The sequence below is a fragment of the Manis javanica genome, chromosome 9 (assembly GCF_040802235.1).
Source record: "Manis javanica isolate MJ-LG chromosome 9, MJ_LKY, whole genome shotgun sequence".
NCBI lineage: Eukaryota > Metazoa > Chordata > Mammalia > Pholidota > Manidae > Manis > Manis javanica.
Genome location: NC_133164.1, coordinates 39,242,172 through 39,268,308, shown reverse-complemented (window position 1 = coordinate 39,268,308; position 26,137 = coordinate 39,242,172). Strand labels below are relative to the sequence as shown.

The window sequence follows — 26,137 nt, the reverse complement described above, 5'->3', positions numbered from 1 at the left end:
GTTACTTTTTCTATCGATAACATAGTGGGTTGCTGATATGAAGTTGTCTTTATAGAATTACATATAACACAGTTTCATTAGGAGCTCTCTCCTCTGGGTCGCTGTTGAATAAGTTTTTATTGATAATCCTCTACTTGGTTTTCTTACACAGAAGACATTTCTGTGCATTAAATCATTCTTGTAAAATTCAATTTGTATATATTTAATATGGCATATGTATTACACTACTTAAAATAATATATAACACTATTTTGTTATGAGGTTTAAAAAAATTAGATGGAAGTGTAAGTTCTTTTTTACCTTTCCATGCATAAAATTAAAGAAATGTTGGAAAAGGAATTATTCTCAGTCACTATTTCCAAAAGTATTTTTGGCACACTAAGGGGGATTTTGATCAGAAACTTTGAGAAATGCTGCAAACTAAAGCCCTGGCATCCCAGCATTGTCCCGTTGACGCACATGATGAGTCTGACACTATTTGTAAGTCACAGAGGCTTCAGCTGAAGGATTATAAAGCTCAGGTCATGAAAAGCTAAGCGGAACCAGCCCAGGCTTAAAAAAGCCCCATAAATCAACGCAGCCCACTGTAAAAGCAAATCTCTGACCCAGACACTTGGTAGGGATTCACAATATATATTAGTCTTTCAAAAACTCTGATAAATTCCAGCTCTTAGAAGAACTGTTTATTTCTTTGGTTGTTTAGTTGGATGGATGTTTTATTTTGTTTTAATAAAATTTACTCTGGGAAAATATTTGGAAAATGTTATTCCAAATGGGACTATGACCTTTTTATGAAAATTATGACCTTTATTCATAAGAAATGGAAGAGAAAGGAAATATAAATAAAATTACATAAAATATCTTTAAGTCTAGGAAAATATACCTTAATGGTAAATTCTGATAATTATTCAAATCTACAAGGGATTTTTGGGTCAACTGTAGCAAATGTAATCACATTAAAGTCATAGTTACAGAAAACGGCTGTTTCCTATACAACTGTTTTCTTTTCTTTTTGAACACTATGTTTTCTTTACTCTAAACGCAGGCTTCCTATATCCCTTTCACAATTCGCCATGTATTCCAGATATTGTTTAGTTGGTAAAATGCACACTTGTGAGTTGATTAATGCTTTTTCACTTTCAAGGGGATACCATCTAGTGCTTATAGTATTTTATTATAAAATTTTATATATTTTAAAATGAATACATGATTGCTACAAAAATAATTTAATCATTATTTAAATACATAAAATTTAATCATAAATGGTATTAGCACAATTATATCTAATTTATCATTTGTGGTACTAAAAATCATAAGCCAAAATTCACAAATGCTGTCTATATTACAAGCTTTCCTACAATTCAGTCAAATAAACCCTTTCGATTGAGTTTAAATGGAGAATGTTTTTCAATGCCATAAATAATCTTTAAAATGTTCACAGTTCTGTTAAGATTGCCATAGAAATAATACATAAAATAGAGTAACTTGCTTTAACAGAACACTTGCAAGTGAAATAAGATTTTAAAGCAGAGTACAGCTGAGAATAGTTATTAAAAAGACACTGAAGCAAAACCAAATAGGAAGAATTTATGCTCCTGAGTGCTTTGCTGAAATCCTTTCAGTCGTGTTGAAGCAAGATTGAGTCTGTGCTTTTCCAGTTTTGTGTGTCAGGTAAAACATAGCAGGGGGTGAAATGAATTCATCTTTCTGTCTTCAAGTAAACTAAAAGCAATTTTTGTCTTCCCATGTGGTCACTTGAGGTGCTTGTCATGTTCAAGCTAATGATATCAGGCACCCTCAGGTTGTTTAAGTATTCATGAAGTAATTAAATTCTCATTAACATATAAATAAAAGAAAACTGAAAACAAGTTTAGCAGGCACCTAACATCTGTTCTAATGCTTTTAAGTATTAAAATGTGCCATACACAGAAGGAAAAGTGCATTCTGTTCTGGGGAGTATTTTGCATAGATTATTTATAGAAACTGTAATTAAACTGATTTGGCATATTAAAGAAAGTTAACAGCAGAGCATTATTTAGCAATTTATTAGTCTCTGTCACCTAAATAAAGAATTAAAAATAGATATGGGAAATGTAAAATTAGGTTTTGTTTGTTTTACATTTCAGATAAATTTATAAGAATAATTAAACTTTATTTCTACCCTGAAACAAGATGGTTAAATTTCAATCTACACAGACTCACATCCAATTTTGCAGCTGCAACCAAAAGGCCCTTTTATTGTAAATTATAAAATGGCTTGGGTTCTTATCCAAACATTTCACTTAAACCCATAAATTTACCTTATTCACATATACAGGTGATTTCCTCTTTATGCACTTTCTAATACATGGATTTGTCAAATGGTAAAGTAGAATGTATTAGAGTGAATCTTGCCTTTCACTAGTAACCTTCCCTCATGCTATTTTTCACTCAGATTAGATTGGTTCATGCTACGTACATTTTATAATTGCAAATTTCCCAACCCTTTTTCTGCTTCCCAATCTTCTTTATTAAATTTGCCATTCAAATAAAATAAATTCACCTATCTTCCTTGGGGATGTTAAAATTTGTATGTTTAAAAAAAGTAAAGAGGTGACAAAAATCAAAATATTGTAAAGAAAGTAAAAGTCAAAATTATAGGGAAGGAAAGCTAATTTTCCCTCTACCCTTCTAAGTTCTCAACTGGGACCCCTATATCAACTACAGACTGACAAGAGAAAGACAAAAAGTTATTCATATATATTCACCTTGTATATACATTGGAGATACCAAGTAAAAATGAGTCTCCTTGGAGATAAGTTAGAACACAGGCTTTAATATCCTCTTCAGCTAAAGACGAAAGACAGAAAGGTGTGCGGTGGCCAGTTATAAGGAGATAACCAGAATAAAGCAGTTGAATAAGAGTAAGGTTTGTTATGTAGATTTACACTAGTGTTTTCTCCATTGGTAAGTGTCTAAAGTTGTGTCCAAGTATTAAACTTCATCTTCATGGTAGAGCGGGAAGAAGTGGCACCTTTACAAATTTATGTGCTTTAAGGCCCGCAGGGAAGGGCAGAGTTTCCTTTTGTCTGCTGCTTCTCAATTGACTTCAGATAAAAATAATCTTTATTCCAAGTAGCATATTTGGAAACAAAAACGAAGAATATGTACCAAATTTTAAAGAGTTTCAGACCAATCTTAAATTTCTTTTTTAATAGAAAAAGCCTGTTTTCAATATACATACCCTTTAAAATAGAATAAATGCAGCTAAGCAAAATTTTAAGGCCTGGGGAAGTTAACGTTCCTATTTTAGCCCATTTCTGAGTATCAAATCTCTGTAGTTACATAATCTCTATTAATCTTAGAAGGCCAGAATATTGTATGGCATTAAAAAAATTAATTATGAACTGTTGTAAACATTAATCACATTTTTCAATGAAGCATTGTATTTCTTTTGAAAGTGTAACTAACTCTCTTCTTCAAGTAATCTTTGTTTACTGTTTTGTTCTTAAGAATCAAATGTCTTGAAAGAATATAAAATGAGTTAACCTTTAAAGGGTGCCAATTTAAACCATTTCATTTTCCATTTGAAAGAAAAAGGTGTACTTTACATTGATTTAATATGTAGCCTCTTCTCTTATTTCATGTTTAATCAGATATACTCATTATTCATGCCTATGAAAAATAACTCTTTCACAAAAGTCTTTCCTGATTTATTCCAAGTAAACATTGACCATAATTTTCAAAATATTCAGTTCATTTAGTTAATGGGTGTTTCATTAACTCTTTCATACCATATGAGTTTTCTAGGCTGGGTATGGTGGGCATCAAGGTGTCCAAAAGAAAGCAGCCCCTCTGAGGGTTCTATGGGAGAATCCTTCCAGCTTCTGGAAGCTCCAGTCATTCCTTGTCTTATGGCTGAATCACTCCAAGCTCTGCCTTTTTCTTCAAAAGGCTTTCTCTTCTGTTTTGTGTCTTCTCCTCATATTAGAAGGATATATGTCATTGGATTTAAGATCCTCCCAGTTGATTCAGAATGATCTTGTTTCTAGAATTTTCATTCAATTACATGTTAAAGACCCTTTCTCTAGGAAAGTTCACATTCCACTGGCATTGGGGGTTAGGACAAGGACACATCTTTTGGGATCACATTCAACCCACTGTGTGTACTCAGTATTTTATGTCTCTATCTCCCATGGCATTTTCTGAGTTTTATGAAGGTAAATATGTTTCAATGACAATGGCTGTATTCTCTGCCCTGTGCAGATTTGTTAATCATACATTGGGTAAGGGGTTAATATTCAAAATATATAAAGAACCCTTACAATTCAACAGCAAACAAACCATGTGGTTAAAAGCAGTGCAAAATACCTGAATGGAAAATTTTCTAAAGAAGACATACAGATGGTCAACAGGTACATGAAAAGATGCTCAGCATCATTATCAGAGAACTGTGCATCAAAACTACAATGAGATATTACCTCATGCCTGGTGGAATGGCTATTATCACAAAGACAAGATAGCAGGTATTGGTAAGGATACAGAGAAACAGAAACCCTTGTGCACTATTTTTGGGAATGTAAGGTGGTACAGCCACCTTGGAAAATGGTAATGGAGGTTCCTCAAAAAATTAAAAATAGAAAATACCATATGATTCAGCAATTCTACTTTTAGCTATTTATCTGAAGAAAACAAAAATACTGACTCAAAAAGATTTATATATCTGTATGTTCACTGTAGCATTATTTATAATAGTCATGATACAGAAACCGCCTAAATGTTCCTTGATGGATTAATACATAAAGAAATAGTGCCACACATACACACTGGAATATTATTCAGCCTTAAAAATGAATGAAATCTTGCCATTTGCAAAAAAATGGAAGGACCTTGAGGGCATTATGCTAAATGAAATAAAGCAGACAGAGAAAGACAAATACAGAGAAAGATAAAGACATATACAATCACTCTCATACATGAAATCTAACGAAATACTAACAGAAAAACCAACTTCATAGATACAGAGAACAGACTGGTGGTTGCCAGAGTTTGGGGATGGGGGATAGGGAAGAAGGTATAAATTTATTGAAAAATTAAATAAATATTAAAACATCTAAAAAAGGGGGTTTAATTTCTGTCAGATGTTTAATTAATTAAATGATGTTTAATTACTTAATAATATTATATCATTGTATATAATATAAATAATATGTAATTATTTTATAATTAAATTAATATTATAAATAATAAATGATACATATTATTATATCATAAATAAATAATTGATTATTTAAAATTTAAATGGTGTTTAATTATTAAATAATTTAAATTTTTGATATTTGGCTACCATTCATTAAAATATGTAATTATAAACACTGAAACAATTTTGAATGGGAACATTACTACAATATTTAAATGGCCACTAACTTGAAATTTTATAATTTTGTAGACTTTCTGAAACTTTTTCTCTAATTTTTATAGGCAAAAATACTGTTTTTAAACCTTTTAAGTTTTTGGCTTCAAATATAAAAATATATATAGTACATAGAAGATAACAGCTGGAATATATCACTAATTCATTAAATACATATTTGAATGATTTCCCTATGTTAAAACCATTTAGAATATTGCTATGGAGAATTTGTGCCTAAAATTATTAAAAAATTAATAGAACTCTAAAGGACTTTGGAGGCAAGATCTGACATTCTCACAAAACTGCTGTATTACTCTGTGAAAAAGACAAGTGTAATGTCATGAGAAGAATTGTAATGTTATCTATATGTTTCCTTCCCTTATTTTGTGACCCAGTAGTATAATATTATTTATTAGCTGTATTCTAGCTCTAGTTTCTTTTATTTATAAATTACATTATCAAAAACTTAAACCATCTCTAGCTCATGTTATAACTAAAAAATCTGTTTACCTAATTAAACTTCAATATAAAATAGAATGAAAGTTTATAAATAGGTCAATAAAACTGAGTTTTTCTTCCTCTGAAAAAGTAAATAAATGACTGATTCTTTAATTAGATAAGAATTGTAATTTATTCTATAATTCTGGAAGTCTTTACTATTATTTTTCCTCAGAAAGGATTTTTTAACATTTTATTTTACAAACAAATCACCAATTCATTGTTACTTATTCAACATGTACTTACAGTTTATTAGGTCCCAGACATTGTGTTTTGGATCTGGATATATGGCAGTGAACAAAGCAGACCAAAAAAAAAGATTATGAGATTATCTGTGTGTAGATACAGCGATATATTGATATTTGGGTAATATATATACTAATCAGTATAATTATATATTACTGTAATATCTAATATCTACATTTATATATGATTGTCATAATGATAATTAAAGAGAAAGTCAAGATGGGGAAGCAAGTAGAGAGTCTTGTGGTGTTGGGTATTGTCAATTTTAAATTGAGTAGCTAAGGGATATCTCATTGAGACTAAGATAATTGAGCAAACACCTGATAAAGGTCTTGAAGTGAAGCTTATATTTATATCTGAGAAGAGACTTAGGCGGAGAACAGTAAGTGCAAGGGCCCTGAGGCTGAAGTGTGCTTATCATAGTTCACCAGCTTCTACTAGGGTAGCCAGAGTAGAGGAAGGAAAGGAGGGAATTATAGCAGATAGAGAGGGAGTGGGGCAAGGACATTTGATACATCTAGTCAATGGTAAGAACTTTCTTTCACTCTGAGAAAAATGGGCTTCATTACATATGACTGAGTAAAGGACTGTTATGATCTTACATATCATGAAATAGGGAAGCATCAGTGGATGCAGGGGACCAGTAAGGGACTACGGCAAAAATCTACATGGAAATGGTAGCTTGATTATGATGCTAGTGGTGGGTGGACAGATGAGAAGTCAGGTTTTGGATGTGTTGAGGTTGAAGCCAATGTTATTTGGAACTCAAGAAAGAGAGGAATATAAGGAAATTCCAAGGCATTTTTTCCTGAGCAACTTGAAAATCACTTACTGAGATTATGACTGTGGTGGGACAGTATTACGGGTCTATTCAAATAGGCAGTTGAATATATGGGACTGTTTCCGAGGCAAGATACAGATCAGTGATACAACACTTGGGAGGTAGGAGAAAATGAATGGAATTTAAAACTATTAGACTAAATGAGATGACAAATAAGGATAGATGGAGGAAAGAAGAGGCTTAAAGGCTTACCTACTGGGCACACCGAAATTTTAAGGTCAAAGAGATGAAAAGATACCATCCATGAGATCAGGAAAATACCAGAAGAGTATGATTTCTTGGAAGCCTTGTGAAAGTTTCAGGTAAGTGGAAATAATTAACACTGTCAAAGGTCAAGTAAGCTGATGACTAAAAATGTATTACTGCATTTTGCAACATGGAAACTCATCGGCGATTTTGATTAGAAAAGCTTCATTGAAGGTGTTTGGGCTAATGACTGATTGAGTGTGATAAGAGAAAATGCCCAGAGGAATTTGAAACAGGAAATGAATATAGACAACTGGAGATTAGGTTTATAAAATTAATACATTAACACATCTGTTTTGGGTTAAATAAGTCATGTAATCTGTTTAGATGAGTACCTAGGTCACAATAGATAACAAATATTTGTTAGATGTGTGGACAAATACGAATAAAGGATTAAAAGCTCAGCCTAGCAAAGCAGATCTGTGTTAGCATCTGACTTAGGCCTAAGGTACCTGGACAAAAATGATCACAAGTTACCTGTTGGAAAGATGTTTGAAAAGTAAGAAATTAAGCCTTTTCCTACATCAAAATTTTAAAAGTTTATCCATTATTGCCCTGAATATTTATCCATTCTTTCTCAGGCCTACAACTACTTTCTCAGAGTCCACAAGTTACATTTTTCATACTCTGGTACAAGTTGTCTTCTTATGAATTTCTACCAGTAGCAGGTATAAGCAGGACATTACAGGGTAAGGATATTGGTGACAGTGGCTGGAGATTACTGAACAATCACACTTTTTATACAAGTAAAACCACTCAGTTTCAATTTTGATGGCAGTAATTCAATTGCTTGCCTCAGTGGTGGTACCTTCTTGCCCCAGCACCACCACCAGTGTGTCTTAATCACAAAGTCAAAAAAAAAAAATAAGGTTATGGATTTCAAGACAATGAATGGATGCAGCTTCTTTATTTTTAGCTAGCAATCCATTGCTCTTTTACTCTCTAAGTCATCAATTTTTTTTCCTCTCCTGTCTTTTCAGTACATTACCAAGCAATTCCCTGTGTTAAGTCCTTTCAGGTGAAATATCTAACATAGCTTCTGTTTTCCTGACTAGACCTAAATGTCACAATTGTTAATTGTGGTATTCATCTTCATACCTTGCTTATGTTTACCTTCCCGTAGAATATTTTTGGTTTTTTTTTCCCCTATGAATATAAATTTTAGAGTGCCTTTAAGGCTTCTGTCACTCTGTCTGTGTGTGAACTTCCTTCAGGTAATTCAAGGTAGGTCACATGGACATCACCTTTCCCAAACTTTCTTAGCAGTCATTAATGGAAATGTGCAATACAGCAGTTTTTAACCATAGTGGCTCACAAATTAAAATACATGATATGCAGATAAGTACAAATATATGCACTTTTTTATTTTAATTTTAATTGGATGGTTTTTTTTGTAGTGGGGAAAAATAAAATACGCAAGTCCCATAAGCTTAGCATGGTACCATAATTTAAAGAGTTCCTTGTATAAAATTATTGCATTTCTGTCTCTGGGTCCTGCCTCTTTTCAGTTCACTCAAAATGCTGTCTGATCTTAAAGGGTATTAATAGGGATTGAGTGTCTCTGTGTGCTGCCTGGTCTCTGCTCTAACAGGATCTGAACTGCTCCCCAGATGGGTGAATGCAGAGATAAAGCAAATTCTGTGCTCATGAATTTTGCTGTTCTCTGTAGATAGAGTCTAAGGATGATTTACCTAGCTCCTGATCTCTTTTCCTGAGAATGTCCTGATTTCCTTTCTAATTTATACTTGAACCCTTCCTTGATTCCCACTGAAAATTCATATATGTCTTTGTTTGCCTACCATTTGGCGTAAGAACTGAAACCAATATAATTTTCTTGTCCTTATTTTAAACAATAGAGAAAAATAAGCAGACAAACTTAACTCTTTTCTTTAGGAAATTATTGTTCTAGACAAAAAAATGTATACAACCTAAAATAGCTTATTTAAGATGACTAACAGTTCATCACAATTTGCTTTAAGGTCCCTCATCTCAGGGTGTTTACCAATTTGAAGCTATTATGTACTGATATATATCAAATCCCAAATAAAATATTCTCCCCTGAACGTCCTTCTTCTGAGAGACTAAGATTTTTCAAACATGGTATTCTCCCTGATGACAGTAAGTCTAATGAGCTTAGCTATGATTTATCAAAGCTTTTTTTTTTTTTTTTTTTCACTGAGGTCTTTCAGGGAATCAACAGTTGATTGGTACTTGATCCCTTTCTACTTAAGTTTCTATGATATACCCACTGGATCCCTACATAGCTACTCTCCACATGCCCTCTGCAGGGCAATACAAGAAATTCAATGTCCTATACATAACAAGGACGGAAGGAGTCTTGGGAAAGCTTAATTCTGACCTTCCTTCTGCTTGTCCCCTCTGTACCAACAAACTTAGTTTGATGTGGCCATGTACAGATTGTTATGGGCAGCTTGCAAGGTTGTCTTTTCCCAAAATCCTAAACACTTAAGTGAAAAAAGCCCTTTTGTCCTTAGAAATTCTCTCAGCCCATCTAGTAAGTTTCCTTCCTTTGGACCAAAACTCAGAAAAAGTTCAGACTGGGATTCAGATCACAGTTCCTAAATTCTCTCTATGTCTACTCCTTATCATCTCTGCTATCAGAAATAAGGACAAATCTCCATTTTCTTTCTTTTTGACTACCCTTACACGGAACTGTATCGTTGACTCAGTCAACCATTTGATGAGTTCAAGAAAAAGTTTTATGGTCAAAAAGCTTAACTTTAAGTCTGATGATTTATCAATGGCTTTCTTTCCTAGACCAGCAATTCTGTACCAGAAATAATTTTGCCCTCTGAGGGTATTTGACAACATCTGGTGACATTTTCATAGTTGCAGTTTGGGGGATGTTATAATCATCTGCTGATAAACATCCTTCAAAGTACAGGACAGCTCCCAACAACAATTACCCAGCACAAAATGTCAATAGTGCTGAGGGTGAGAAACCCTGCTCTAGACAATGTCACTCTCTGTTAAAATAGATGATTAATAAGTACACACACTTATGTATAGTGAGCACCATTTTTTAAAGTTTAAGGGCAACGAATAAGATACATTATTTGCTTTTTATTCCTTTGTTTATATATATATGTATGCATTTTTGTCTAGTGTGCCTGAAACATGGATGTATTAAAATGACTATAATATACTACTGTTTGCAGAAGTCTTTCCAGAGCAGTATATATCTGCAATATAATTTAGTAATTGTTTACTACACATCTATTATTTATTAGCATACCTGGGGGAACCAAGTATGTCCAGATGAGAGTTACCTCCTTCAACCTAGGGACTTAAAGCCAGTGACATCTACTCCAATAAAAACTATAATTCATGTTTAAAAAAATACACAAAAGGAAAAGAAAGCAAAAGACTAATACTTGTAAAGTTGTGGGAAGGCCTTATTCAAGCAGTAAGACTTAAGCATACTTAAAAATAATGTGAAAGTATCTGAGAAAAAGAACTTGTTAACCAATACAGCAATCTAAATTCCATGTTAAAGATGAGTTAATTCTAATCATCTTAACTCATTTAATATGTTTCATATGAGAAGTGAGGATCAAGAAGAGATTTAAAGGATTTTTTTTAAAAAGGTAAATCGTCATCTGGGTATTGGAGATTGTCTTCAAGCACATGTTTGCACATGCAAATATGCATGGAAAATGGAAGTGAACTTGGACATGCATAGAAATGGAATATTTGAATTTCAGATCTGTTGTTTACATGTTATATACTAATAAGTATTCATTTTGCACTTTCTTTGGAAGAGCAAATTGAAAGCATTTACCTAATCAACAATATATGTACATCTTCAAGCTTGTATCTTTTTGTAGACCAAGACTGATTTAATTACAGGTTAATGAGATGTGTTTGGTTCTATCCATGTATAATGACAATTTTATAGGGCTTTCAAGGCTTTTTGTTAATATATTTTTCTTACCTTACATAGTAAAAATTACAAAGATACAGCTAAATCAGTTCATTTACACCAATTATTTTTTCTGTGTTGTAAACTTTGAAAAGAGGTAGGTAAAAGGAAAATGTCTTTTTTGGTGCTATTAAAGGCTAGTAGAATCCCATCAGCAACTTTTTCAAAGGTCAAAAGTTTGTATCCATAAAGGCAGATTTCAATTATCTTGGACACAACTCAACAAGTGCCATGTTATTTTATGTATTTATGTATTATCCTTGACTATTCAAGCTTTATAAAAAAAAAGGTACTTGTGAAGTCTATTAGATTGTTTCTAGATAGGAAAACCTATAAGCTAATTTTAGCCTTGAGGAAAAATTTCAGGCACATTTATTTTGTATTACATAATTTGAAACAATTGCTTATCAACTTCAATTTGCAATCTAAAAATTTAAACATTAATATTGAAACTATTGCATTTGCTATTTTAATATTCAATTTTTAAAATTGTTGACTCAGCTTTCAAATACTAAGATTTGTGGTATTATAAGTGATACTAAATGAAAATTGAATCATGTTCACATGAAAATATTATTGTAGTCAAATTCTACATAAATTACAACCTGCATCTTTTAAACAGCATTACTGAATAAAACAACAGTATTTTAAATAACCAATAGTTTATATTTATAGAATATTTTATAAGTTTATATAACAAGACTTTTGACAAGATTAGAAAATAGTTGTTCTTGAATGTTTATACAACTCTTCTAGGTCCCACAGAAAGATATTTATCATTCTGAAATGTCACTTTCTGTAAGAATCATGATGATACTTTCTCAAATATATGTTATTTGTGATACCCAAGACATATCTATATATGGGTGGCAAAGTGTCCAGTCACTGCATTCATTCCTAGTCATTCCATTTATTCTCTACATTCAATGATAAACACTAACCACAGTAATTGAAATAGTCAAGTATAAATGTTACCTGCTCATGACAGAAATTAACAGATGTGTCTGTGATATGGATATTTGTCTACACATATGCTGCACTGATGTTGTCATTAAAGACACATTGGCTTTTTAGGTCACTAGTTGAACATTTTGTATTTATACTCAAATAATACAGAGTCAGAGTTCCTGAAAAGATAAACTATGCCATGAAAAAATCGACACCTCTGGGATTATTTTAAAGCAGACTTTCTGTAAATGCAAAGGTGAGGTAGCAAACAGTGTAGAGGAAAAAATAAAATAAAATTAGTGGTTTAAAATATTTAATTCACAACCAAATGGTAACTTGGGCCCTCTGAGTACCACCAATCTCACTTAAGTGGCTCAATTGTAATTAGGCATCATTTTATCACTATACTTAAGAAAGACAATATAAATGAATTGATAATAATCACAAAACAGATAAGTAGGAAAAATGATTTGAATTTTTAGCCTATTGACTCTCCATTAGAATCAGAAGGACTCTTAAAACAAAGAGTTCCTTGTTCACCAATAATAGAGGATCAACCATGCTCTTCCTTTTCTGTTATTATTATTAGGCCTTCTTATTGGAATAATGGTTTTCATGAGATCTCTGCAGGCTCTCTATCATAGGCATGTTTACTAGATACATGAATAAGACAACCTCGGTTTTTAGCATTATAGCTCATGAACTTAATTTTGGGCAGGTGAATGGAGGATGACTTCATTTCAGACTGGAACTTCTCAGTTAACAGAATAACTGAATACTTATTGACTGAATAGCAGTATGAAGTGGTATATTTTATTATGCATAAATATGCAAAGCAGTAAAATATATTTTCTCTTTCTGGTTAATTCTATAGTTCTTATGACAAATAGCATTTTGTCTGTTGTCAGCTGAGATGTGTATATACATGTACACACAAACATGTATACATGTATGTACACACACATACATATAAGGAAAATATTAGAGATAATTGTAATATGGGACAGGTGTTTCTGTTTAGTTCTCATTTGAATTCCTTCATTTGAATAAGATGGAATGGAGCTATTGAATTCCTGTAAGTTCCCCTCTTACTCAAAAAGTTATACGAGAAACTATGTGGACCATTATTGTTGGGTTATATCTAATACTCAAGCATCATGCGTAGCAGCAAACATGAAACATAAACTGCACATAACTCATACATATTATCTGTCAGAGTACTAACACTGTTATTCCTTCAAATAAAATATAATTTGGAACCACCTCTAAAAATAATAAGTGATTTACAATGAATTAAATGGCACATACACAATAAGATTAAAACAGGTCAACAAAATATACTAAATATTTTTATTATTTTGCTTATTAAAAGTAATTATCCACAATTTAAAATGTCATTTTTATAAATGATATTCTTTATAATATTTTTCCAGAGATGTATAGAAATAGTATCAGAGTACATTGCTTCTGGTTTGTATTTAGTTATGAAAACTTCTGAGTTCAGTGAATTTTAATGAACACAAATAAGAATACCCATGAAATAAAATAAATTAAAAAAATGAAAGCAGTTATCTGAAACTTAAGTGCATTTTCTTAGAATACTAGAAACACAAAACTCAGATTAGGTTACAAATAATTTAATTTCTCTGTGATTCATTAAAGCCAAATTAACTTTTATTTCTTAAATGTTTACTTTTCAATATAAAAAGATATTTTAAGTATATTAAAAGTGCATCTCTAAAATGGATGGCATATATTACTAAATCTTTCATAGTTGAAATAATCTGCATGTCTATTGGGCTTTCACTGCTTGAAATTCTACTGGAAACTAGAACACTCACTGACTAAACTGATGAAATAGAGGCTTGAATCTTACTGGCTTCTCTGTGACTCTGTAAGTAATATATATTATATGTAAATACATGCTATACTATTTACCATTATAGGATAGTATAATTTAGTGGTTATTTATACAACTCTGGAGTAAGTTAACTGGGTCTGAAAACTTGTTCTATCATTTACTAACTCTATAAGCAGAGTTCCCTGAAAATGCTTCTTTATCATAAAATATGGGAAACAATTATATTTAGGAAAAAAGTATGTATATATGTGTGTATATATATATATATATATCATAGATAAGAAATGCAAATAATTTAAAATAGTATGTAGCATACAAGTACAAAACAAATATTAGCAGTACTTCATTTTTAGTTTTAAAACTTAATTTTATTAGTAAACATTGTTTGGGTGATAAACCCAAACATCCTGGTAAGAAGTGAGTGCTATTCTGTAGAATATTGAAGTGCCCTCTCTGATAGCAGCTACACTGTAGGTATACATGCTACTTGTATATGATACTGAACTGCTCCTCTAACTGCACATTCCCCATATCATCACTTTGAATTTTAGCTCTAAAAAGGCATAAACTATACAGCATTTATCCAGAGAACTAGTAAAAATGTTCTTTGTCCTTGACAAGTGTATCTATCTGTACAGTCCAAAATGATTGAAATTAAGACCTATACTATGAGAAGTGGAATAAACTCTGTAGGTAGCATAGTGGGTTAGGACAAATCATCCAGAGAAGTAACATTTAAAAGAAGAGTTACCAAGAGAGAAGTAATTGTATAGGAAATTTGGTGTGGAGATAATGTTGTTGAATGAGGGGCAAGCACTTGGGTTCCAGAGGCAAGAGAGATCCAGAACCTGTGAAAAACCCAAAGAAGTCCATTTTGGAATGCAGCATGTGAGACAGAAGATGGAAAAAGATGAAACCATATCGAATTGTCTAAAATTTACCATACAGGAAATAGGATGGGGCTGAAAGAAATTACACATAAAGGGAAGCTGTTTATATGTACCTTTCAGAAGATACTTTGTGGATAATTAAATACACGGGAGCAAGTATCTGTTCCAGTAGTTTATGAATGATTTGCAATTTCTTTGAGAAAGTATCAAGAGACTATAGAGGTTCAAGAGATATAGATATTTAGGAAGTATGAAAGACTTTTAGATAAGTGGGTAAAGGATTGAGGGAGAGAGAGAAAAAGAATTATGACAAATATATTCTCTTGAACAAACATTGGAAGATGATTAATGGTGGAGAAGTATGTTGGTACTGAGGAGTTAACATGACTTTGAGGTGAAGATTCCAGGGGCCTCTTGTCTCTACTGAAATAAATAAGTTTATTTTGGTGTAAATATCTTGTGATTTCCCTTTATTATTAAACTGGGAATCTCTTCAAAACTTTACTGTGTGGATGTATGGTTTTCTGTATCTCAGAACTTTTTTCTGTTGTTTTATCACCCACTGTGGTGGAATGGCTTCTTAAGAATTTGTCTATGTGTTTATATGTCTAAAATTTGAGAACTTACTTGTTAGTCCTTAACAGTGATTCAATATTTAACCAGGTACAGAATGCATAGTATGAAAAACTTACTCTGAGTTAGGAAGAGTACCAACATTTGGGGAGGGAAATGCCTTTCTGTTAACTGAGATTTTGCTAAGTCTCTTTTTAGCTGTTTTTTTTTTTCTTTCTCTGAAGGATTTTATAATTTTATATTTGAAAATTATATTCTAAAATTTCAGTTGGGCTTTACTGTACATCTTTTTTCATTCATTTTACTGGACATACTTTGAACTCTGATCAATGTTGAAAAATGTATTATTTCAATTAGTTTAAGATAAAAAATACACAAGCAATAAACTTGTGGGAAAAATTGGCAAGCAACTATCAACAAAATGTTTCTGGGCTCAGTCAAGATAAAAATCAGTATGTTCCAAGTCTTACACAACAAATTATTTTGGGGGGGTTTAGTTTATAAAACAAAATGGATGGTATTAATTCTTTTTTAAAAAAGTTACCATAATTCTGATATTGAAAAACTTGCATCTAAGGTAAAAGGAACCTAATCTTAATCTTATATATAGGAGCAAAAGTACTAAAACACCAATATTGATGAATCATAGTCAACATTTTATGAAAATTATAAGACAGTAAGTACAGGCAGGGTAATTGGCAGGATTTCAAATAAGGTAAGGTAGTATGAACATACTTGTTTATTAGTAGAAAAAAGAATTAAGAGTAAAATATGAACTAATGCGAAGTAAATCATTTGACAAATTTCACTGTTAAAAGGAAAACCCATAAGGTAGCTAACTGCCTTGGCAATTATACATTCTCTTGAGGTCTGAGGAACTCTAAAAAATTCTGTTTGATCTTTTTCTTTAATAAACAAATATCCATTTGAGATTAACACATACTACAACATTTACATTTGAAATATTGGAGAAATTTCCATTAAAATCCTAGGTAGGATAGCCTTTCTATACATGACCACAAAGACAAAAATTTTTAATGAAATGAATGAGTGTTGACTACTGTGGTAGACACAATCAGTTGCTTTACTCAAAGACATATTGTCCCACTGCTTCAAATATTGTTATGGTAGGTACCTCTGAATACCAGTGTTGGCCACTGAGACCCGAGAAACAGCCTTTTTGAGAGATTCTGGAAAGCTTTTAATTGTTAATTAAAAATTTAAAAAGATTAGCAGAATTGATATATCACTCTGGATTAATGCAATTTTGGGAAATCTGTAACTGCTGCAACCACTATGAAACCATGTGAAAAAACGCCCTCCACATTTTTGTTTATGGGAGTGTACTATAACAAGGATGGACAAATCTTGTCAGAATGCTGCTCCACGACCACTAAACTCACTCATTTTGCTGATAAACATTATCACCACCATTACTGCTATTATTGCTACTAGAAACAATGGGCAACATTGTTGCTGGAGAATGGGATACAAAATATTTTAAATATATCAATTGTTTTTTGAATCATATTCTTACAAATAGAAAGTCCAAATCCATTTGTAAAGTTAAGAATTTCATATAGATGGAATTGTACAAAATATTTTTTGTGATTTTGTTATGTGCATTTTTTGGTATCTGGCTTTTAGAAATAAGCACATTTCTTTTAGATTCAACCATGCTGTTGCATGTTTCAAGAGCTCCTCAGCTTCTTACAGCTGAGTATTTTGAATTGTATAAATACATTACAGTTTATCCAATTCCTACTGTTTTATATTGTTACCAGTTTTGGCTATTATCAACAGTGCTGCCATGCTGACATGTTTTAGTGTTCTTGGATAAATAACTGGAAGAGATTATAGGGTAGATACGTGTTTAAATTTTTAAGAAACCACCATTTCCTCAAATGGTTGGGCCCTTTTATACTTCCACCAGCAATGTAAGAGGGTCGCAATCCTTTCTACAATCACTTTTTTTTTTTAAGGCCAATTTAGTAAGTAGGTGTATTTTGTTACCTTATTATGATTTAAACATTTATTTCTTTGGTGACTAATGCTGTTGGTTCCTCCTCACCATTTTCATGTTTTTTCTTTTGTGAAATGTTTGTTTTGCTGATTTTTATTGGGTTTGCCATTTTTAATTGAGTTGCAGTAGTTCTCAATGTATTTTGCATGTAAGCACTTTACCAGTTTTTAGAATACCTGTGTGCCTTATTAGTGGCTTCTTTTAATGAGGAAAAGTTTGTAATTTTGATTAAGTGTAATTTCTCTTTTTTTTCTTCCATGGTTATCTCTTTCTTTGGTCTAAGAAGTACTTATCTACCCACAGACCATGATATTTCTCTAGCTTTTAAAACATTATACTTTTGATTTTTACATTTATGACAATGAAACAAGTAAAGTTGATTTTTATTTTTGTGTATGTTGTGAAGTAGAAATTGAGTTTTTTATGTTAATTTTTCAGTTTTTCTAGTACCATTTGGTGAACAGATTTTCTGTTTTCCATTGAATTGCTTTGGCATCTTGGAAAATCCTTTGACCATCTATATGTAGATTTACTTCTGTACTCTTTGTTCTGCTTCATTGATCAATTTGTCTATCCCTTTGGCAAAACGACACTATATGGATTACTGTAGCATTATAATAAATCTTCTGTTTCTGCAGCTTTTTTTTGTTCATCTCTCTAAATTGCTTTGGCTATTCTTGGTCCTTTTTTCTTCCAAATAAATTTCAAAATCACCTTGTCAGTTTCTAGAAAATAATCTAGCTTGGGTTGTGACTGAGACTGCATTTATGCTATAATTCAGCTTGAGAAGAATTAATACCTTGACAATGTTGAGTCTCCTAATCCATTTTACAGATGATATTTAAACTTTCTGGAGAATTATTTGTTAGTATTGAAAGCTTAGAATATTATCACTAGAATCTTTTCTAAATAGAAAAAATTATTTTAATAAATTCTATGAATATTTTAGTAATTCTAAAAAGCAATAAATCTCACAAAGCTGTTTGTACAAGTATTTTTGAAGCATTATTCCTAATATTTATTAACCTGGCACCAACTGAAATCAGTAGATTGCTAACTATATTTCAAATGTTGAGATTATATAATTATATCATTATGTAATATTATTAAAGTGATGGTATAGCTGAATCTTAAATGCAGAAATAGGGTTACGATATATTCATATGGAAAAAATAGGAAATAAAACAATTTATATATCATGTATACTATGAGACAATTTTCATAAACACACATAACTATAGACTACCTACCAGAATATGAGTCTCTTTGTTAATTTTCTGTTTTTTGACCATTGTTTTTGTATTTTATAAATATTTTCAAATTTAAAGTAGTCTTACTTTGCTAGAAGAAGCCATATTAATGCATATATAAATTTTTTTTGGTCCTCCTCTTACAAACTTTTTTTTTTGCCTACAATTTCTAATAGAATAAATCTATAAACTCCCCAAGATAGTAAACATATTCCCCACACACATTCTAGTTTCATCTACTAAATGAAACTCATACATTGCAGGTACAATCAGTGATGTGCAGTTTATTAAACGAACTACATATTTATATATCTGTATAACTTTCCTATATTTTAATAATGTTATCTGAAAAATTATTATAGTCATATATATGCAGATAAACATGCTTCCTTTGAGGCACTGTTTATTTCCTTATCAGGTGGAATTAATTACTTTCATTGCCTTTCATGTTACAGAAGAGCCATGTGATATTGTTTATGCATAAGAATCACAGGCACCTTTTCAGGTCCAATTAACTTTATGAGGTCACTATTTATGCAGGCTCCTTCTATCCTCTGATCCCCCATACTGAGTGCTATAATCCTTGTGGTCACTTGTCTCAACTGACCTTCAACCTTATATTATAGTCTACAAACTATGGACTAATAAAGAAATGGGCTAATAAGGAGAAAAAGAGTAGTGCCTATCGCAGAAAATAAAAACATGCCTACATATTCCAGTAGACTTCCACTGATATCTGAGAAAACTTTGTAGTGTCAAGGGAAGCTGGAAAATATGTTTTTCTTCTTTTTCTAATGGCTCATTGCCATCCTAATGAAATCTGGGAAGCCTACAATTAACTCCATCTTACCTAAATGTTCACTTTTTCACTTTAGGGTTTTCCAACCAAATTTAAATATTTCATTACTGGGAATGACAGTTCTTTGTCTCCATCACTGTCCTCAAGAACACATAAATAGAACAAATAGGCATGAAGGTACAGGGATGGCAGAAGAGAGGGAGGAGGGGAAACACATGACCCCTCATTTCAGTCATTGCTCAAGAATGTGAAAAACGTAGTAGCTATTGGTAATAATTACAAGTGCTGTCTCAAAAATAGTTGACAGTGGTCCTAATCGGAGTTGATTACACTACTGAAGGATTCAAAGTGTAAGAATTCAAATAGATGCTATTGTGAGTGGGATTGGGAGAAAAGAATTATCAATCTCAGTAATGAAATGCTTAAATTTGATGGGCAAAGACCCATGAATATGTAGATATTTAGATAAGATAAAGTTAAGCTTCTTATCTCCCCATTCCCACATCCCCATCCTATTAGAGATTACCTACTCAAAACTATGGTATAATCATGAGAAATAAGCAAAGAATTGCATAATGCTTAACTAAGAGAAATAATGTTATGGAAAACCATTCATGATATGTTATTAAATGATAAAAGACTACTACAAAATTATCTGCACATTATGCTTATTCTTCATTCCTCTGTCCCCATAGTTAAAAGGATATTTATCCAACTATTGAAAATAGTTACATTTGGGGGGGGGGGGGCTAGATTTTATCTTCTCTGTATCTTTTCAGACTGCACATTAAGGTTCACTCTTGGTTCTGGCCATATTAAATATGAGTTACTATTGTAATAAAAAATGCAGCATATGCACTTTTTAACAACAGTAAATACTTGAGCTCTCACTAACTGACAATTTGTTTGAAAGGTATTTTCCCCTTTGATGATCCATGTCATACACATTCTTTCCTACATTTTTTAAATAGATCAGAGTATTGCTCCTTATATTGCACTTTTTCCAATGATGATCTAATAAAGCCCTTTATTTGCTCTCAGAGACTGGGATGCAGTGGTAAGCTTGGGACTATCTCAGGAAAATTGGTAAATCTAGCTACTTGGTATTAGGAGCCTGAGACAGCTCCATTTTTAGCTCATTAGAAACCTGGAGTGATTACTTGCATTCTAAAGAAACCAAATGTCTTTGAATATTTTATAAATAAGACAAGGCACATAATATGCTATTTTGAATGTTCTAGTGTTGTTGATACTGCATAATGTGATACAGCCTGACATTACAGAGATCAGCTTCTTTTTTGTTTGATGCTGTTCTTCGAATGTTTTATAGCAAATTATGCAACATGTGCATTTATCTTCATATAACAGTGACAATACATTTGTAAATTGCTGAATTACTGCATTATATTTGCATTTATTTCCTTTGATAAAACAATGGTTATATGGTTTATTCTTATAACTTACACAACCTTATTCATGCACACACTAACAGCAGCAGCAGCAAAAAAAAAACCCTCAACTTTTTGTAATCACACAGCTGTAAACACAAGCATGTGGTAATTAAATGCTTTGGATATACAAAGGAGATGCTACTGAAAAACACTCAATTGTTCATTTAAAAATTTCCATTTATTTTTGGCTTTCCTGAAATTTAGGTAGCAGCCAGGGAAAAAAATACTTACTCATCCATTTGAGAAGTTCATTTACAAATAGCTACTGAGAGCCTACTATGTGTTATATATATACCCAGCTATAAACTCTGAACTACACCACTAAGGAATAAATAATTGTCTTGAGGGCAATTGCATTTTTCTGTTTCTTTCCATTTAAAAAAAAAATAGAGTTTATACCTTTGAGGAGATTTAAGTTACCAGCAAAATAGTGCGGAAGGTACAGAGATATCATATATACCCACCTACTCCCCCATATTATGCATACCTTCCTCCATCATCAACACTCCCACCAGAGTAGGATATTGTGCAATTAATAAGCCTACACTGACACATCATATCCCCCAAAGTCCATGTTTACATTAAGGTTCACCCTTGGTGGTGTACATCTATAGGTCTGAAAAAATCTTTCAGTTTATAATGACATGTATCCATTGTGGATATGTTGTAATAACATAGATTAGTTTCACTGCCTTCAAAGTCCTCTGTTTTGCCTATTTATCTCTCCCTCCCACTAATCCCTGGCAACCACTTTTTTTTTTTACTGTATCCATAATTTTGACTTCTGCAGAATGTCATATGTTTGGAATCATACAGTACATCGAGATTGGTATTTTTTTCACTTGGTAATATGCATTTACATTTCTCAATGTCTTTTGATAGGTCATTTCTTTACAGTGCTGAAAAATATTCCTTTGTCTGGATAAATCAGTTTATTTATCCATTCACCTACTAAAAGAAATCATGGTTGCTTCCAGTTTTGGCAATCATGAATAAAGCTGCTATAAACATTTGTGTGCAGGTTTTTGTATGGACATGACTTTCCAAATTATTTCTGAGGCTTTCAGCCTTGGGCTGGGAGCTACACCAGTCTGGTTTCCCTGGTTCTCAGGTCTTCTGAATTGGACTAAATTATACCCCTCACTTTCCTGGCTCGCCAGCACTCCAGATTGTGGACAGTAGGTCATGAGACTTCTCAGCCTCTATAACTATGTGAGCAAATTCATAAAATAAAGCACCTCTTGTATCTAATCTATACCGTTTTGGTTGTTTCTCTAGAGAACCCTGACTAATGCACAAGTCTACTTTCAAATAATACTAAACCACTGCACAAGCAGTGCAAATACCATGTAACAAAATTATCTTGATTCCTTCCTTCTACTCATTGTATCACTGCTATCATTTTACTTAAATGTAAGCATATATGTACATGATCAGATATACTGTTGCTGCTATTATTTTGAACAAACCATTACTTGTTAGATCAATTTAAAAAGTTTTAAAAGAAACATTTTTATTTTTTCTTCATTTGTTCCTCTCCAGCACTTTTTCTTCCTTTATGTGGATCTGAGTTTCTGACCTATGTCATTTTCCTTCTAAGTTCAACTTTTCTTATAAGGCTGGTCCACAGGCAAACCCCACCAATTTTTGATAGCTGAGAAAGTTTTTACTTTTCCTTCACTTTTGGAGGATAATTTTTCAAAGTTTAGAATTCTATGTTGTTGTTGTTCCTCTCTCAACACTTTACTTATTTTATTCAACTCTCTTGCTTGCATGATTTCTGCAGGAAAATCCAACATAATTCACAAGTTTGCTCTTCTGTAGGTAAGGTGTTCTTCCACTGGCTTCTTTAAGATTTTTATCTCGGATTTTCTGTGTTTTTAAAAATGGCAGGCCTAAGAGTAGGTTGGGTACTTACCCTGCCTGGTGTTCTCCGAGTAATGTGGATCTGTGGGTTTGACATTAATTTAGAAAATTTTCAGTCATTATTGTTTCTTCAAGTATTTCTTCTATTCCTTCCTTTCTTCTCCTGGTATTCCCATTATGTAGATGTTGCACATTTTGCAGTTGACCCATGGTTTTTGGCTACTATGATGGGTTTTTTTTTTTTTTTTTTTTTTTAGTATTTTTTTCTCTCTGCTTTCCAGTTTTGCAGGCTTTTATTGTGAAAGCCTAAAGTTCAGCAATTCTTCCCTCAGCCACAGCCAGTCTGTTAATTAGCCCATCAAAGGCATTCTTCATTTTTATTACAGTGTTTTTGTTCTCTAGCACTTCTTCTGTTTTTCTGTGCTTTCCACCTTTCTGCTTCCAATGGCTTTCTTCTTGCATGCTCTCTACTTTCTGCCTTAGAGTCCTGATTATATTTATGTAATAATTGTTTTAAATTTCTGGTTTGATAATTCCAAAAACCCTTTCACATCTGAATGTGTTTTTGATGTTTGCCATGTCTCTTCAAACTATGATTTTTGCCTGTTAGTCTTGTATTTTTTCTGGATAGCAAGACACAATGTAGTGGGTGAGAGGAATACCCCTCCATATACCAGAAGCAACATAATATGCCCTCAGGCTCCAGCTGTGCTCCGTTTGCCCTCCTGGGAAACCCCACTTTCCACCCACTGGTACCAGGACCCAGGCAGCAAGCTTCCCCCATGGCGTTCAAATGAGAACATCCCTGATGGAGGGGCTTGGGTGAAGGGGCCAGCTCCCCCATACATAGCTCTGACAGTTCCGTTGAGTCAGAGAGTAACACCCTGAGGCTGTTCTCCAGGAACTGGCAATGGTCTCCTAGGTCAAACTCTAGCCTTGTCAATGGGTTTCAGCCCCTGACAAGTTCACTATGGATTCAGTGTGACCAAAGAAATGACAGTAGAATGTTTCTTTGGGGTGACAGGGTTATTACCTTGTTCGACCAGCGGTATGTCGAGCACTAGCATCTCTGCTTCTGCCCAGAGCTCTGGGCGGAGCTCTCTCTAGAGTGCAATAATAGCTTATTGTCTACGGGTGGGTGTGGAAACAGTTGCCTAGCGATAGGCCAGTTACATCATCAAGTGGATTAAGTTCAGTGAGAATCTCGGCCATAGGAACCCCAGCTTCCCCACATGTAGACAGCTCTAGCTTCTGGGTGAACCACCAGGCCCTGGGAATGTGCGGCGTCTGGTTACTGTGGCCTTGGACCTCCATGGGCTTCAACCTGGAGCCCCAGGGCTCTGATTCAGAGCCCCGCCGCTGCCTCAGGCCCGTGGCTGTCCACCCCACCCCACCCCACCCCACACGCCCTCCCAGGGCTACACACTTGCAACTCGTGCATGCGCAGTTCACTCACCCAGCCGGGCCTCGTGCCCTGCGGCTCCCACCCAATCTTCCGCTAGAGCCCAGCCAGCATCTGGCCAGGCTCCCGGGCTGAGGTGCAGCGGTGGTGTGACTCCGAGTGAGTGGGGCACAAGGTCCCGCAAGTACTGGGTTTGTGCGATAGGTGAGGTGAGCCAGACAGCTCGTAGGAGAAGCCTGGGGGCAGGAGACTCCGGCACCTGCGCGGCCCGGCTGTTTCTCACCCCCGGACTCGCTGGCGGCTCTCCCGCAGTTCTCCCGAGATCCCGCGACGTCGCGGGAAGCGTGGATTTGGGAGCGGCGGCGCCGGCGTGCTGGCGTTGCTCCAAGCTGCCTCTGGCGCTCCGCGAGCCCCGCCCGTCCTCCCTGCTGTTCCCGCAGGACCACAGGCCGCAGCCACGCAGTGAGTAAGGAGTGGAGGGGGAAGCGTTCTGTCTGTGGTTAGGGTTCAGCCTTTTAGTGAACCCCAGTCCTGGGTTATTAATTTTGCTGGCGCTGCCCCGTGTTTCTTACCCTCAGGTGGAGTAAGAAGGCTGGATTAGGCTGGATTTAAGTAGTTCCTCCCACACGTGGAATGCTAGTGGGACCTGTGCCAGGTGCTTCCTTTCTCCAAGGTCTCTTATGCTCTGAAAACCCCAGAAGGTTAGGCTGCGGTTAGTTTCTCCTGGGAGAAATGATTGTTAAGAAGAACAGAATGGTGTATTTTGAAATGATTCTTTTAAGTGGGGTCCCACTTTCTCATATTCACTCTAAGAAGCAAGTTGAACCCTCCACAGTGAGCTTCCAGTAATTCAGAAATAAGAGTTCAGTGTTCCTAGCCCCAGAGGTTGCTGTTCGTCAGTTCCTGATCTGGCAAACGGTGATTCTCTGTAATCTGTTTGTTGGTCTCTCCACTATGGGGGATACTGGTGTACGTGTAATCTCACTTCTCTTATGGTTCTAAGGATAATTGTTGATTTTCCACTTTGTTCAGCTGTTTATTTGTTATGATGGAGTGGCATCTCTAAACATTGTATGTCCCAGACTGGAGATGAGAAGTCTGGAGATTGCATTGTAATGGAAGAAGGCAAATAATAAACACGGAAAGTAGTGTGTCAGATGGTGAATGCTGTGGAGAGAATAAATAGATGGTTTTACTGATACGGGCAAATTACTATTTTATTTTGGATAGTCAAGGAAGCCTCACTAAAAAGGTGGCTGTGGGGAAGTCGGGGTTCCTACAGCCAGGATCCTCACTGAACTTAAACCACCTGATGATGTAACTGGCCTATTGCTAGGCTACTGTTTCCATACCCATAGGCAATAAGCTATTATTGCACTATAGAGAGAGCTCAGCCCAGTGCTCTGGGCAGAGGCAGAGACACCAGTGCTCTAACTACCGCTGGGAGAACAACCGGGTAATAAACCCTTTGACCCCAAGAACATTCTGCTGTCATTTCTTTGGTCACACTGAATCCATAGTGAACCTGCCTGGGACTGAAACCCATTGGCAAGACAGTGGCATTTGAGCATGGGGAGAGAGCCTGGTGGCTATCTGGGGAACAAAGCAAGCACAAAGATGCCAAGTGAAGAATGTTCTTGGTGGTCCTGGACAACAAGAGGGGTTGTGGCTGGGCATAGTGAATGAGAGAAAAGTTGCAGTTAAGTCACTGGTAATGCCTGGTGAAGTGCTTGAAAGCCAGTATAAGGTATTTTGTTTTAGTCTGCGCAAGAGTTTTACATTGAAGACTGAGCCGATCTGCTTTGAGTTTTGAAAGTATTTTAGCTATTGTATTGAACATAGACTGCAAAGGGACAAATATGAAAAAAGAAAAAGATTAAGGAGAGAATCCAATAACTCTTTTTGTAT

General features: G+C 34.1%; 1 long non-coding RNA gene across 3 annotated transcripts in view; it reads right to left on the bottom strand.

Moving 5' to 3' along the window:
• The window catches only part of LOC140843514 (uncharacterized), a 136,074-nt gene extending 112,159 nt beyond the window's left edge, over positions 1-23,915 (bottom strand). For 2 of the 3 annotated variants that reach the window (XR_012121352.1, XR_012121354.1), the window contains exons 1-2: positions 23,861-23,906; positions 6,137-6,169 (exon numbers count right to left, since the gene is read on the bottom strand). This is a non-coding gene — a long non-coding RNA (uncharacterized lncRNA). Of the gene's footprint in view, positions 1-6,136; positions 6,170-23,860 lie in introns of all 3 variants that reach the window. The other variant, XR_012121353.1, reaches the window with a different exon arrangement.
• Between the last annotated feature and the right edge of the window lie 2,222 nt (positions 23,916-26,137).